This window comes from Silurus aristotelis, assembly GCF_946808225.1.
Source record: "Silurus aristotelis genome assembly, chromosome: 18".
NCBI classification, from domain to species: domain Eukaryota; kingdom Metazoa; phylum Chordata; class Actinopteri; order Siluriformes; family Siluridae; genus Silurus; species Silurus aristotelis.
In genome coordinates, this window is record NC_139591.1 from 19,006,420 (window position 1) to 19,020,066 (window position 13,647).

Here is a 13,647-nt window from a genome sequence, read left to right on the forward strand (position 1 = left end):
CAGAGCGGGAGAGAGAGAGAAAGAGAGAGAATGAAGCCACCAGTAAAGGTGACATTCATGAGAGAATGAGAAACGGAGGGAGGGAAAGAAAGCACGATGGAGAGAGTAGGAATAGAAATACAGTGAGGTCTCTAAAAACACCAGCTAAGATTCCAGTCTCGCTCTGTTACACTGTCCTTCACAGAAAGAGAGAAAGTAAGAAAAAGAAAGGGAGAGAGAGAAAGAGAGATAGATAGATAGATAGATAGAGAGAGAGAGAGAGAGAGAGAGAGAGAGAGAGAGAGAGAGAGAGAGAGAGAGAGAGAAATATAAAGTGATAAAAGAGAGAGAGAGATGGGGGGGGTGAGGTGCCGATGGTGACAGTTCTTGACTTGCCTCAGAAGAAACAGCAGAAGATGAGTCAGGCGTCTCTGCCAAATTCAGGCAAGGGGGCTTTCTCTCTCTCTCTCTCTCTCTCTCTCTCTCTCTCTCTCTCTCTCTCTCTCTCTCTCTCTCTCTCTTTCTCTCTCTCTCTCTCTCTCTCTCTCTCTCTCACACACACACACACACACACACACACACACACACACACATACACAGCGACATACAGTACCTACATACACACAAACACACACACACACACAAACACACACAAACACACATGTTCACGCTCATGTTATTTCACACTCATTCTTACACACATACATGCGTAAACAAATACACAGTCTCGGTCACATACAAACTCTCACACACACAATCATGTACACACTGTCTCTTTTTCTCTCTCTCTCTCTCTCTCTCTCTCTCTCTCTCTCTCTCTCTCTCTCTCTCTCACACACACACACACACACACACACAGACACAGTTAATACTATTCATTATTATGCAGTTTATGTGCATATTAAATATAATTTGATGATGTCATTGGACCTGAGTGTGACATCATCAAATCATCATAAAATAAAAAATGTTCTTGGAGGCTGGTGCACGTTTACGTTATTGGTTTGGTTCACAGATGATTTTTTTTTTTTTTTGTCCATCATCTTTGCTGGTGTTGTGTAGAGTTGCAAAAGTGCCCAAAGACATTTTTTTTTAATCTCTTGGTACTGATTGGATGCTCTACAGCCAACCAGAGCTCCTGATCTGAGAACAGCAGGTTTACTGTAGTGCCTGCTTTTGAGGCGTCAGAGTGAAGAGCAATGTTTTTCTCTCTCTGTCTGTCTCTCTCTCTCTCTCTCTCTCTCTCTCTCTCTCTCTCTCTCTCTCTCTCTCGCTCTCTCTCATCCACACACACACACACACACACACACACACACACACACACACACACACACACACACACACACACACACACACACACACACAGAGTAATGTAATGTGGGTTAATGATGCTTCACTGACTGACAGAAAGAGAGAGAGAGAAAGAGAGCGAGAGAGAGATAGAGAGAGACAAGTTGAATGATTTCTCCTGTAGCACAGTGTTATGATTCACATTATATCATTAAGTCAATCCTGATTTACATCTTTAGACTAGATTAGACTAGACTAGATTAGATTAGATTAGATTCAAATTTTTTGGCATTGTTCAAGGTACATGTACAGAGCCAATGAAATGCAGTTAGCATCTAACCAGAAGTGCATAAGTGGCCCATTTACAATAAATAACAGTAAGATAAATAGGGTATGAGGTCCAAACTCTATATACTGTACAGGGATGATGGTGATTAATGTACAGAAGGTGCAGCAGGTAATAATATATGGTATATATATATATATATATATATATATATATATATATATATATATATATATATATATATATATATAGTAATATACAATATATATAATATATATATATATATAGTAATATACAATATACTGTGAAAATATTATGTATATTGTAGTCTCTGCTTTAGTCTCCTTAGCAGAGTGTGGTCTCTTCATTACCTGTTTATTCCCTGTAACTGTGTACATTACACTATGTATGTTGTTATGTAGAATATATTTTGCAGTAGATATTTTTGGTTTTTGTTGTGTTAAACCCCCTCAAAAAATTTAAGATGTTTGAATTCAGATGTTTCAACTAGACCAATTTCCACAGGTGTATAACTGCAAGCGCCTGTTTTAATATTAATATATAAAAATCTCAGCAGTGGAGCTTCATGGAATGGGTTTCCAAAACCCAGCAGCTGCATGTAAGTCTCTTATCAACAAGTATATTGCCAAGTATCGAACAGAGCGGTGTAAAACATGCTTCCACTGGACTCTGGAGAAGTGAAGACATGTTCTGTCGACTGATGAATGAAACCTCTCACTGGTAATCTAAAGAACAATCCCAGGTTTGGCCAAATGGCAAGAGAACATTACTTATTTGACTGCATTGTGCCAACTATAAAGTATGGTGGAGGAGGGATACTGGTATGGGGATGTTTTTCAAGGGTTGGGCTAGGGTTCTTTCTTCCAGTAATGGAAAATTTTAATGCTTCTGCAGGCATTTTGAACAATGCTGTACTTTGTAGTAACGATTTGGGGAAGGTACTTTTTCTACTTCAGCATCAGTCTTCCTCAGTGCCCAAACACAATAGTGCTATAGTGTAGCTTGTAACTATTTTTCATAACATTTATTAGCAGTTAAAGCCCCAATTTAGTGAAGTTTAATATAAAATTGTGATTGTTGTGTGTTGTGATTGTGTTGTGAGTGATGACAGAGGGAAGATTTCAGTGAGTCATGCTCTCAGGTTACACTCCCTCAAATCCCACTCAATCCCTCTTTGTAGATTCTTATCATACTCTCTTTTTTTGCCTCAGAGGAATTAAGAGGGATAAAAATTTTTTACTTAAGTACAAAAACTTTATTTTTTTTCTTAATCTGTGCATCATCAGGGCAGCGTTATCACAGTTTAATCTAGTAAGCGATGTTTTTTTTTTTTTAGATAAAGAGGAAAAGGCGATGAGGGAGATCAGAGCTCATACTTCCTCAGGCCTTCTGGGTCTATATATTTTATTTTATTTTTTTATTAAAATCATTTCATTCCATAAAATCTCTCTGTTATATCGTCAGCAAAATCTGCACAGAGCAAAAGATCTGTTTGTTATTCTTGGTTATTCCGGATCCTCAGTTCACGTGATTCATCTCCGCTTCATGCCGAACACGTCTCAGTGCTTCACTCAAACTGGCAATAAATCAGCAGCATGACACTGAGCACAACCAACACTTCTTTATCACTTTCTTGCCCAACCTGAAACTTTCATTCATAAAATACCATTTAATAACAAGGCAGTAGCATACAATTATACAAAACTTCTTATATTAAATGTTCTAATTACAAATTTGATTATATGTTATCAAGAACATACTACATTTATTAAAATCTTATTGTACTTTTTTAGCATTTTAAAAGTATTCTATTTTTTATTAAAAACAATTTACAAAAGCAGTTATTGCAAAATATTTGTATATTTGTACAATATTTATAATACCAAAATGTTAATTTAAGTTGTTTACAGTTTTACAGCTGCATTGGCCACAATTTATTAGAATATTCTTGTTTGGAAAAATAGATGTTTACCAACATAGATTTTTTTAATTAATAACCATTACATTATATAAGAGGATATTACATATATTTTTATTAGTAGACGTGTAAACTTTAAAAATGTTTTTTGTTACATCGGTACTCATTAAATGTCACTAAAGATCATGGGCTTCCTACATTATGCAGTCACAGACCACATGCAGTTCTGTTACAGGAAAACAATCCTTCAACAGCGTAGTGTGATGAAGCGGCGTCACCCATTTCTCACAAGAACTGATTATTTTCCTACGACAGCATGCAGGGTTTTATTCAGCATGCAGGATTTTATTACTCTTATACTGCAGCAATCTGTCTATCATAACTATTCTCACTTATTGCATTCATAGTATAGATTTACACTTAATTAAGTAAACTCACCTGCTAGCATTACAGCATGAAAAAAGATGTTGCTAGCTTGTGTAGCAAACAGTGAAACCACCATCATTTAAAAAAACACTAGCTATAGTACAGTAGGTGAACTTTCTACTACTTGATGACTAACAAACACAATTTAACAAGATTAGCTTTGATATTTTTTGTAATATAGTGCTCAAACTGTAGCTAGATGTATGCTAGCTTATTGAGTGATACCAGCTAGCAGTGGATGAGCTGTTAGCATAGCTAAATGAACATTTTATACTTAATATTTACTTTCCTTTTATTTTACATTAGGTCATTATTACATGTTAAAAGCATTAGGCTAGCTGAATTTTTTACACTAGGTAGCAGTGGAATTGCTTGATAGTGCTCACTTGCTTATCAGTTAGCAGTGGGCTACTTGATTAACGACTGATTACCAAATTATGAGCTGACTATATAATTAACAAATGACATATGTGTGTGTTTGAATGAGCTTACTAGCAAGTTAGCATTTAGCCAGATAGACTAAATAACATTAGCTAGATTATTTAAATACTATAAATATTTTTTAATTATTATTATTGCTGGGTAATTAACAGATGCTGGAGTGATAAATGATACTTAGCAACAATGAACTGAGCAATGAATTAATCTAGTCTAGCTAATTTTGTTTGAAAATATATTTGTTTTTCTTTGTATATTTTTTTGCCCTTATAAAGGCTGGATTTGTTTTGTTGAAGTTGTTTGTTAAAAATAGTTCTGGTCATTTGCTAAAGCTGCAGTCTGAGGTGTGACTCCACTTATTAGCAATGTATTCTCGCTTAGTGCTATGCTATCACTCCATTGCTTACTCAGGCATGTCCAGACCTGATTCCTCTGTGCTCTGTTTTAGGTCTGAAACAGGAGGTCTTTGTATATTAGCGTCAGTGATACTTTCAGTGAGGATTACTGTTCTTTACATTTCAAAAGAATATGAATGAAGCACTGCTTAATTGTCACTGTTCCCAAATAATTGTTTATTAGTTCGTTAACAGTACTTCGATTTATTCTGCTAGCTAAATCTCATAAATATCATAAAAAATATATATCTAAAGTGTTGTCATAAAAATTGAGAATATAAAAATATATAGAAAGAGACAGCCTAGCAATGCATTAACGTAGCAAAACACTGCTTCATGTAGTACTTTATGTAGTTTGCAGCGATCGGTAGTGTGGTTGCTTAAAAGCATGGCCTGTTCAGCTTTTTTCATATTTCCAATGAGAAGCAGCTAGCTAGTTAAACACCCAATAACATGATGTGCTAATCAGTGTGAAAAATCAGTTGTTTGATTTGCATGCTAGCTTTGATTAGATAGGTTAGCTAACAGTGCTAGTTGTCTACACTAACACTAAGAGATTATAACCATCTATGCTGAATTTTTTTCCAAGCTTAATTTTTTTCTTTGTAAATATTCTATACACATTGTAGATAAGGGTTGTTCTTCCGTATCTTTTTTGTCAAATGGCAAAGAATTGTTTCCTTATGAACTGATCGAGATACGGAAGAAACGCCACACCACAAGGTCCCAAACTGCAAACTAGGGCACTAAAGAGTGTGTAACTGGTACTCAATCTTCCAAAATAAATAAAACAAAATGGTACGTGCTTCGTAACATGTCGCAACAAACAATGTAGCTGTTCCACATCTCAACTGGTGACTAAGATTGTCCGTGAATTCTTCCCTTGATGTTTCCTTTTCAGTGGGAGGAGCCAAAAGCCACACCGAAAAACTGAATAACTGATCGTTTTTGTTTTGCAATGCTGTTCATCACAATGATGAATAAGCCCCGCCCCCTGCTGGTGTGGAGTGCTACAGTGTTTCCGTTCATACAGGCAAAGCCGTACGAACACCTCCACTGTCAGCTGGTGACTTTGCGGGTGTATTTGCGTCAAACCTTTTATAGATGTGAAGCAATGGGAGGCTGGCTCCAGCATTCGTTTCTCTGACTTTTGTAAGCCAAACATCTATTTGGTTTGATTTTTTTTTGTTTTGTTTTTTATAAAATGGTTTTAATAATATTCCAGTTTGGTGGTAATTGCAATCTTAATCAGAAGGGGTCTTAATCAGTGCTTCCATGACCTGATATCAGCCCTGCATCCCCCTAGAATCTGGCCAGTGCATAGTGGAGATAGGATCTTCCTGTCTATTTTCACACACACACACACACAAACACACTCTCAATCATCTCAGTGGGGAGGCTCCTGCTAAGCAGGCAACCCTCCAGGCTCTGCGAATGCACATATTAATATGAGATTTCCAAATCGGATGCAGATCAGCCCACAGATGCTTGGCGTAGTGCAGTGTGTGGGTGCAGAGAGAAAGAGGAATGAAAGAGCAAGAGAGAGAGAGAGAGAAAATAAAAAAAAGCAGGAATGACTTGTTTCTCAAACTTCCTGTTTCTCTGATATGTGATTGTGCTTTAAACATGAGTTCTCTAAAGCCAGGTGCAAACTGCGCGATTTTGGCCACGATTTGATCGTTTGAGACAAATTTTAAAAATCTTAAATGATTCCTATAATCCTAGGCTTAAATCTGTAGTCTTTGATCACTGGTTTGACACCTGAGGAAAAATGTGGAAACGAGTCAGATGCACAGTAGAGCAAGAAGAGAAACCTATTAAGTTATGAAGGGAAAAGGATATATTTATGTATAATCTTTTTAATGATCAAAGCGTGTCATGAACAAAATAAAAGCTACAGACTCTGTTTGTTTGCTGCTGACATTACCAAAGTCTTTGGACGAGCCTTTTTTTGTGTGTGTCAGTTGTTGACCATCGTACAGTCTTACATTATGACAACTAAGATCCTGCGGTGTGACATGGGGATCATGTTTATACAGTCTGACAACCAACATTCGCAACAAACTATAAAAAATCACACCGTGTTTTTATGTAATAAAACAATAATAATGTAATAAGTGTAAGATAAGACTTGTAGTCTTTAGTTCTGTAGCATCCTGGAATCACAAAATAAAAAATGAGATCGTGAGAATAAAGCGTTGTAGTCCCTGGTAGTCTAGTGGTTAGGATGTGGCGCTCTCGCCGCTGCGGCCCGGGTTCGATCCCCGGTCAGGGAACCAACGCCAGCCACTCTTAGTGCTGGTCCCAAGCCCGGATAAATGGGGAGGGTTAGGAAGGGCATCCAGCATAAAAACATGTGCCAAATCAAACATGCGGATGATCCGCTGTGGCGACCCCTAACGGGAGAAGCCGAAAGAAAGAAAGTTGAAGGAGCCAATGGAAGTACAATGATTAAGGCTCTATGTTAAAGACCAGAAACTTTAAGGTTTAAATGTCTTTGCTGTAGGGGCATCATGCATTGTCTGACTGTGTGCTCTGACATCAACAAAAAAATTCTAGTGTGCTGTAATGTATATATGGGACAAAACAGGCTGTTTATATGTCCATTGCTGGATTCCATGTTTCGCATGAAACGTGATCACATGACCACATGACAGACTTACAACTTCAGAGAAGTTGAATAGCTTAAAGGTATTGTATCATATTCTTTAAAAAAGCATGAGGATAGCTTCCATGCAAGAAAGTACCGATTTGTGTTTGAGTTACGATCATGAAAATTCAAAGGTTATTTAAAATAAAATAAAAAAAACAAGCGGATGTGAAATGTGCAGGCTGCCGAGCTGTCACAGGCATCCCTATGAGACCAGAATACCCTTCTGTTGTCCTTCTGTGATTAGTGTCGTAGTAGGGGGATGGGAGATAATGTCAGGACGCAACTAGGGCGGGGCTAATCGATCCCGTATAAAAGAGACGAGCGCTTGTGTTAGCGTTTCCATTAAAACATTCAGTGTAACGCTGAACTACATTAAGCTAATGATGTGTAAAATATTCCGGAAGATTTCCATTATAATTTATACTAAATGAAATAGCAGAGTTTTCTTCTCATGGTGTATTCATGAAAAAGAAAAATTCCCAATCGCTCATAGCCATGTTTATTTGTGTTCTGTAACACGATGGTGTAATTGTTCTTTTTATTGTCACACTCATCCTTCAGCTATCTCTCTCTCGCTCTCAATCACTCTCACAGCTTTATACTGAAATTTCATCATGTCATATTCAGCATCTGTCTATTACAGGTTACAGTGATTTACTCAAACTATTCCCTATAACTAAACACCTCTGCAACCTCAAATGCCCCATTAATAAATACCTCCTGCAAAATACATACCGCATGACTAAAAATCTCTGTAACCAGAAATACCCCATAACTGAATACCCTACAACTAAACACCCCTGAAACCTCAAATACCCCACAACTAAACACCCCTGAAACCTCAAATACCCCACCACTAAACACCCCTGAAACCTCAAATACTCCATAACCAAACACCTGGCAACCAGAAATACCCCACAACTAAACACCCCTGCAATCTCAAATACTCCATAACTAAACACCCCTGCAACCTCAAATGCCCCATAACTAAACACCTCTGTAACCACAAATACTCTAAAACTAAACATCACTGCAACTGCAAATACCCTATAAATAAGCATCTCTGTAACCACAAATTCCCCATAACTAAACACTCCTGCAACCACAAATACTCCTAAAGCTGGGTCCCTTCATTGTGAAGCAGCAAGGAGATTAGAGGAATGGGAAGAAAGAGAGAGACAGAGACAGAAAGAGAGAGAGAGAGAGAGAGAGAGAGAGAGAGAGAGAGAGAGAGAGAGAGAAGCAGAGGTTGACCTGACAAAAGGAATAAACGAGAATCAGCGGATGAACGAAAGAGACAGATGAATGCTGTTTCACAGGGAGAGAGAGAGAGAGAGAGAGAGAGAGAGAGAGAGAGAGAGAGAGAGAGAGAGAGAGAGAGAGAAAGAGGAGTGAGTGATGCCGTCTTACACTGTCAACTTTTAATCCTGTTTTTTTTTCTCCTCACCAGCGTCACTGAAGCAATTTCACTTCAAAGCTGCGGATGGCACGGCTAATTACAGCACTCTTCTGGAATTGCCCAGAAATATATCATTTAAAAGATATTTTAATTAACACAGTCAGAGATAGAGGGAGGTAGGAATGGAGGGATAGAGGGATAGATGGGTGGAAGGATCTGGCACAAGTCAGAGAAACCCGGAATAAACCTCACACACACTGACCACATTCCGCTATATCAGATGTTGTGAATCAGCAACGACCCTCCTCAAAGCTGAAAACCCCCTTCAATACAACTACCCTTCAAATAGCTACATACTCCCTTTTCTACTATTACCCCATAAATGTTAAATATTCTCTCTAATAAACCCACCATCACTGAAGATAAATATCCCCCCACTACAACTACCCTCCCAATGATAAACACCCCCAAACCACAACAACCCTTTCCAGAGCTAACTACCCCGCCAAAAAGTAAATACCCCCACTACTACACCTACTCTCCCAAAACAGATAAATACATGCACACCAAATATGTCCCTGTTCCCACAAATGTCCTTTTAAACACAAACACAAATCTGGCTAAAAAACCAAATGCTGTTTGGGCACAAATAATCCCATAACTAAATACCCCCCTCTATCTAAGATTACCCCAATTTAACTTAATACTCTCCACAACAAATAGCACCTCGCACACAGCACAAACTATCTTCACAAACATATACAACCAGAAGTGGCAAAAGTCCTTTACTTAAGTAGAAGTACAGATACTCATGCTTTAAAATACTCTGGTAAAAGTTGACACTTTTTTATTCAAGTTAAAGTAAAGAAGTTTGGGCTTGTACTTTAGTAAAAAGTAGCCATTTCTACTACCTGTTTTAGTGTCACGCTAGTAACTGGACGTCACGTCATATTAATATTGGGGCTGTCAATCAATTCAAATATTTAATCGCAATTAATCGCACGATTGCCATGAGTTAACTCACGATTAATCGCAACTTAATTGCACATTTTATCTGTTTTAAATGTACCTTAAATGAATACTTTGCAATTGTTTGATTCTTTAATCAACATAGGCATGGACAAATATTGATGCTTCACGCAAATGTATGTTTATTATTCGTGAAATGAAACTCAACATAAAGTATAAGGGCAAAATATTCTTGCAAACGTTTTAAAGTGATTATGGTGTTTTAAATTATGTAAATCATCCAGACACCAAACTTTTGCTATGCGACACAGGTGGTTAATGAGGTGATAGCGGAGAAACTGTACCTCATAACCTTCATACAGTTTAAATAATCAGAGAATATGTGTATTTAAAAGCAGACATTTCAAGCTCACTGTATATATATTTATTATGTCTGTGAGGCAAATATTCACTGAGATTCAAGTTGTTTTATTTATGTGTCTGTGAAGAGAGATGGCAGAGAGCACCCCCTGTCTTCCTCTTCTTCTTCTTCTTCATACCCCCTTGTCCTCTACATCTGCCTCTTTCAAACCAAATTTCTGATTCGTGAATTGATTTGGCACACGTTTTACGCTCGATGACCTTCCCAATGCAACCCTCCCCATTCATCCGGGCTTGGGACTGGCACTAAGAGATGCACTGGATTGTGCAACCCTAATGGCTGGCTTAGAGCGCCCCCTGTGTGTTTTCTTTATTATACAAAAGCACAGCATTTAAAATTATGAAATTGCCAGGTTTTTGTGCATCATGTCCGATTTTGGTGCTGATTTGAGACTTGGCACATCAGTAAAACAAATTTTTACTGATTAAAAATAATTTTTGGTGTTTCTATTTAAATATTTTATATCTGATTAAAGAAAAGACATCGTGAATTAACGTGTGTTGCGCTAAAGGTTTCAATTTCGCCACTTTTATATTTATTTATTTATTTATTTTTTATAAAAATGGTCAAACAGAAATGCGTGCTGCATCAAATGCGCGTTAATAAAATTAGTGCCGTTTAAATGAATTTGTATTTTGACAGCTTAAATTAATATATTAATACAAAAAGAATTAAAAGTTTTGTTACCTAATGAATGTACCCAGGCTGAGCATCCACCATATTGAACACAAGCATAGAAAAGTTGATGGTAATAAGGAATGTCTTTGTTCTCAATCATGTTTACATCGCTGACTCCCTCTATCCACGTTAACTCCATACTTCTTGTTGCCTTCTGTCTTGCTCGTTGTTATTTTTTTTAAACTAGCCTACGTCTGTGCTGTGTAAGAGCCAGGAAATGATAGACCAGTGATAGATTGAAAAAGCTGCTCAATGACAGGAAACAGGTTGATGGGCTGAATGGAAATTGGAAGAAAAATATTGACATTTCACTAAATCGAAAAACTGAAGAAACGAGCCTGTTTTGAAAATGTAAGAAGTAGAAAGTACAGATATTTGTGTAAAAATTTATCAAGTGAAAGTAAAAAGTTAAATAGTTAAGTAAAGTACTGATACCAGAGAAATCTACTTAAGTACAGTTACTTCCCACCTCTGTATACAACCACATATGACTTCATACCTACCCCTTAAATCTAAACTCCACCCAAAACTAAATACAGAAACAACATAAATACCCAAAAACCACCAGCAACTCAAATATCTCTTTAAATGCAGAAAAATACACATCAACAATAATCATGTCACAGTACGCTGTATAATAAAATCCCCTCAGTCACAAATACCCCATACCTAATTACCGAAACCACAAATATTCCTACAGCTATATACGAGGGACTGCATAGCAAATTACCCTTGTAACTACCACAACTATCCCACAACCTCAAACACAAATTCATCATATTTAATTATGTATGTGTGTGTGATGATTTTAGGATGTTTATAAGAAGTCATAATTACATAACCGGGGCAAGCGAGGTCTCCCAACCCTGACACGAGGACGAGTTTTCATCACTCATTCCAAGAAAATCCTTTTAATCTTTTTATCCATAACAGATTGAAACACTGTGCGTCTCTGCATAAGCGCGTTCGTCTGTCAGCTTGTTCCAGATTTGTTTATTCCCATCATGCTTCTGATTTTTCTCATCTCTCACTTGTGTCATTTTTTTCCTTTAATCCGTATTTATTACGTCCTCTCATTTCTACACCCCCCCCCTCTTTTTTTTATTATATATATATATATATATATATATATATATATATATATATATATATATATATATATATATATATATATATATATATATATATATTATTATTTTTTTTTTTTTTTTTTTCAGTTTGAAAAAAATCTACAATTCTGCCTCCAAAGTGTATTCTGATTGGCTGAAAGCAGCAGCTTTATATTACTATTATTATACAGTATATTGTGATGCGATGTCCATTATTTTGTAAACACATCTTGTGCCTTTGATGTTGCACCTTGCACTAGAGACTCCTTCCATAGCTGTTCAATTCACAAAAAGTTTCACAGTTTGTATGGATTTGCAGCTGCACTACTGTCTGAGCTGCTGTTCCAAAAAATCCAACACCTTCTAACCACATTTCTTTTTTGTTTTGTTTTGTTTTGTTTTTTACAAAATCTGACAGGGCAGTGGCATGTAAACACACCTCTAGGATTTAATGTAGATTTGAATTTGGCCATTTTTGCTCTGTAACAACACTGACTAAAGATTTTATTAAAATAAATATTAAAGTGATATTGTGAATGATGAATTATTCCCAGTTAGAAATTTCACTTCATGGTGCGTAATTCCTCTCAGAGAAAGATTTGCTTTGTGCTGACGGTAAAAAAAAACATCTTCACACACTCTTATCCCCCGTGTGTGTGTGTGTGTGTGTGTGTGTGTGTGTGTGTGTGTGTGTGTGTGTGTGTGTGTGTGTGTGTGTGTGTGTGTGTGTGTGTGTGGACAGAAGATGAAACCACCTCTCCTTGCTGTTCCAATTCTTATTCTCATGCTTCCACCCTGATGGGCTTACTCAAACCATGACTATCAGACTCCAAACAGTCATTCTGGATTAGTGTGTGTGTGTGTGTGTGTGTGTGTGTGTGTGTGTGTGTGTGTGTGTGTGTGTGTGTGTGTGTGTGTGTGTGTGTGTGTGTGTGTGTGTATGCGTGTGTGTGTGTGTGTGTGTGTGTTTTGTCTGTTTTAGTCAAAAAAGCAGACACTGCCCTCTGCTGGTCATTTTCAGAAAATAAACGGTACGAAGTAATTCACATCTAATTCAAATGATTCACTGATTCTTCTGATTCACGCGCGTGCGTGTGTGTGTGTGTGTGTGTGTGTGTGTGTGTGTGTGTGTGTGTGTGTGTGTGTGTGTGTGCATGTCTGATTGATTTGTGTGAATCAGACGGCAAGCAGCTGGATTTCTCTCCGAGTCGCTCATTAATCCTGTTCACACTTCGTCACGTCCATATTTATAATCATACAGCAAGCTAACGAGCTAAACACCCTGCCTGCTAATACACTCTGTGTCCCACAACACTTCTCCTTCTTCTCCATACACTTCACCTTCTGCATCCTCATCTTCTGCTCCATATGCTCCCTCTTCTACATTCTTTCCATCTTCTACATCCTTCCCTTCACTTATTAGGATCTGACTTCTTGTTTTTATTCTCTCAATTTTCTACAACCTTCCATTCTTCCTTCATTCCTCAACCTCTAATACATCTCTTTATTTTCCATCCTCTCTTTTTTTCCTTTTTTCTACATCTCTTTGTTTTCATTGCTTTCATCTTTTACATCCACTACTTCTCCATTTGCTCATTATCTACATTCTATAGATTCTTCTACATCCTATCTTGTATGTATCCTTCTTCCCCATCCTCTTTATCC

The 13,647-nt window shown here is 37.3% G+C and overlaps 1 protein-coding gene across 1 annotated transcript in view; it reads right to left on the reverse strand.

The window, feature by feature from the left end:
- LOC310741107 (cornifelin homolog B-like) overlaps positions 1–13,647 on the reverse strand; it is a gene marked incomplete at its 5' end in the record, with an annotated part of 164,197 nt that overhangs the window by 60,208 nt on the left and 90,342 nt on the right. The window lies entirely within an intron of this gene.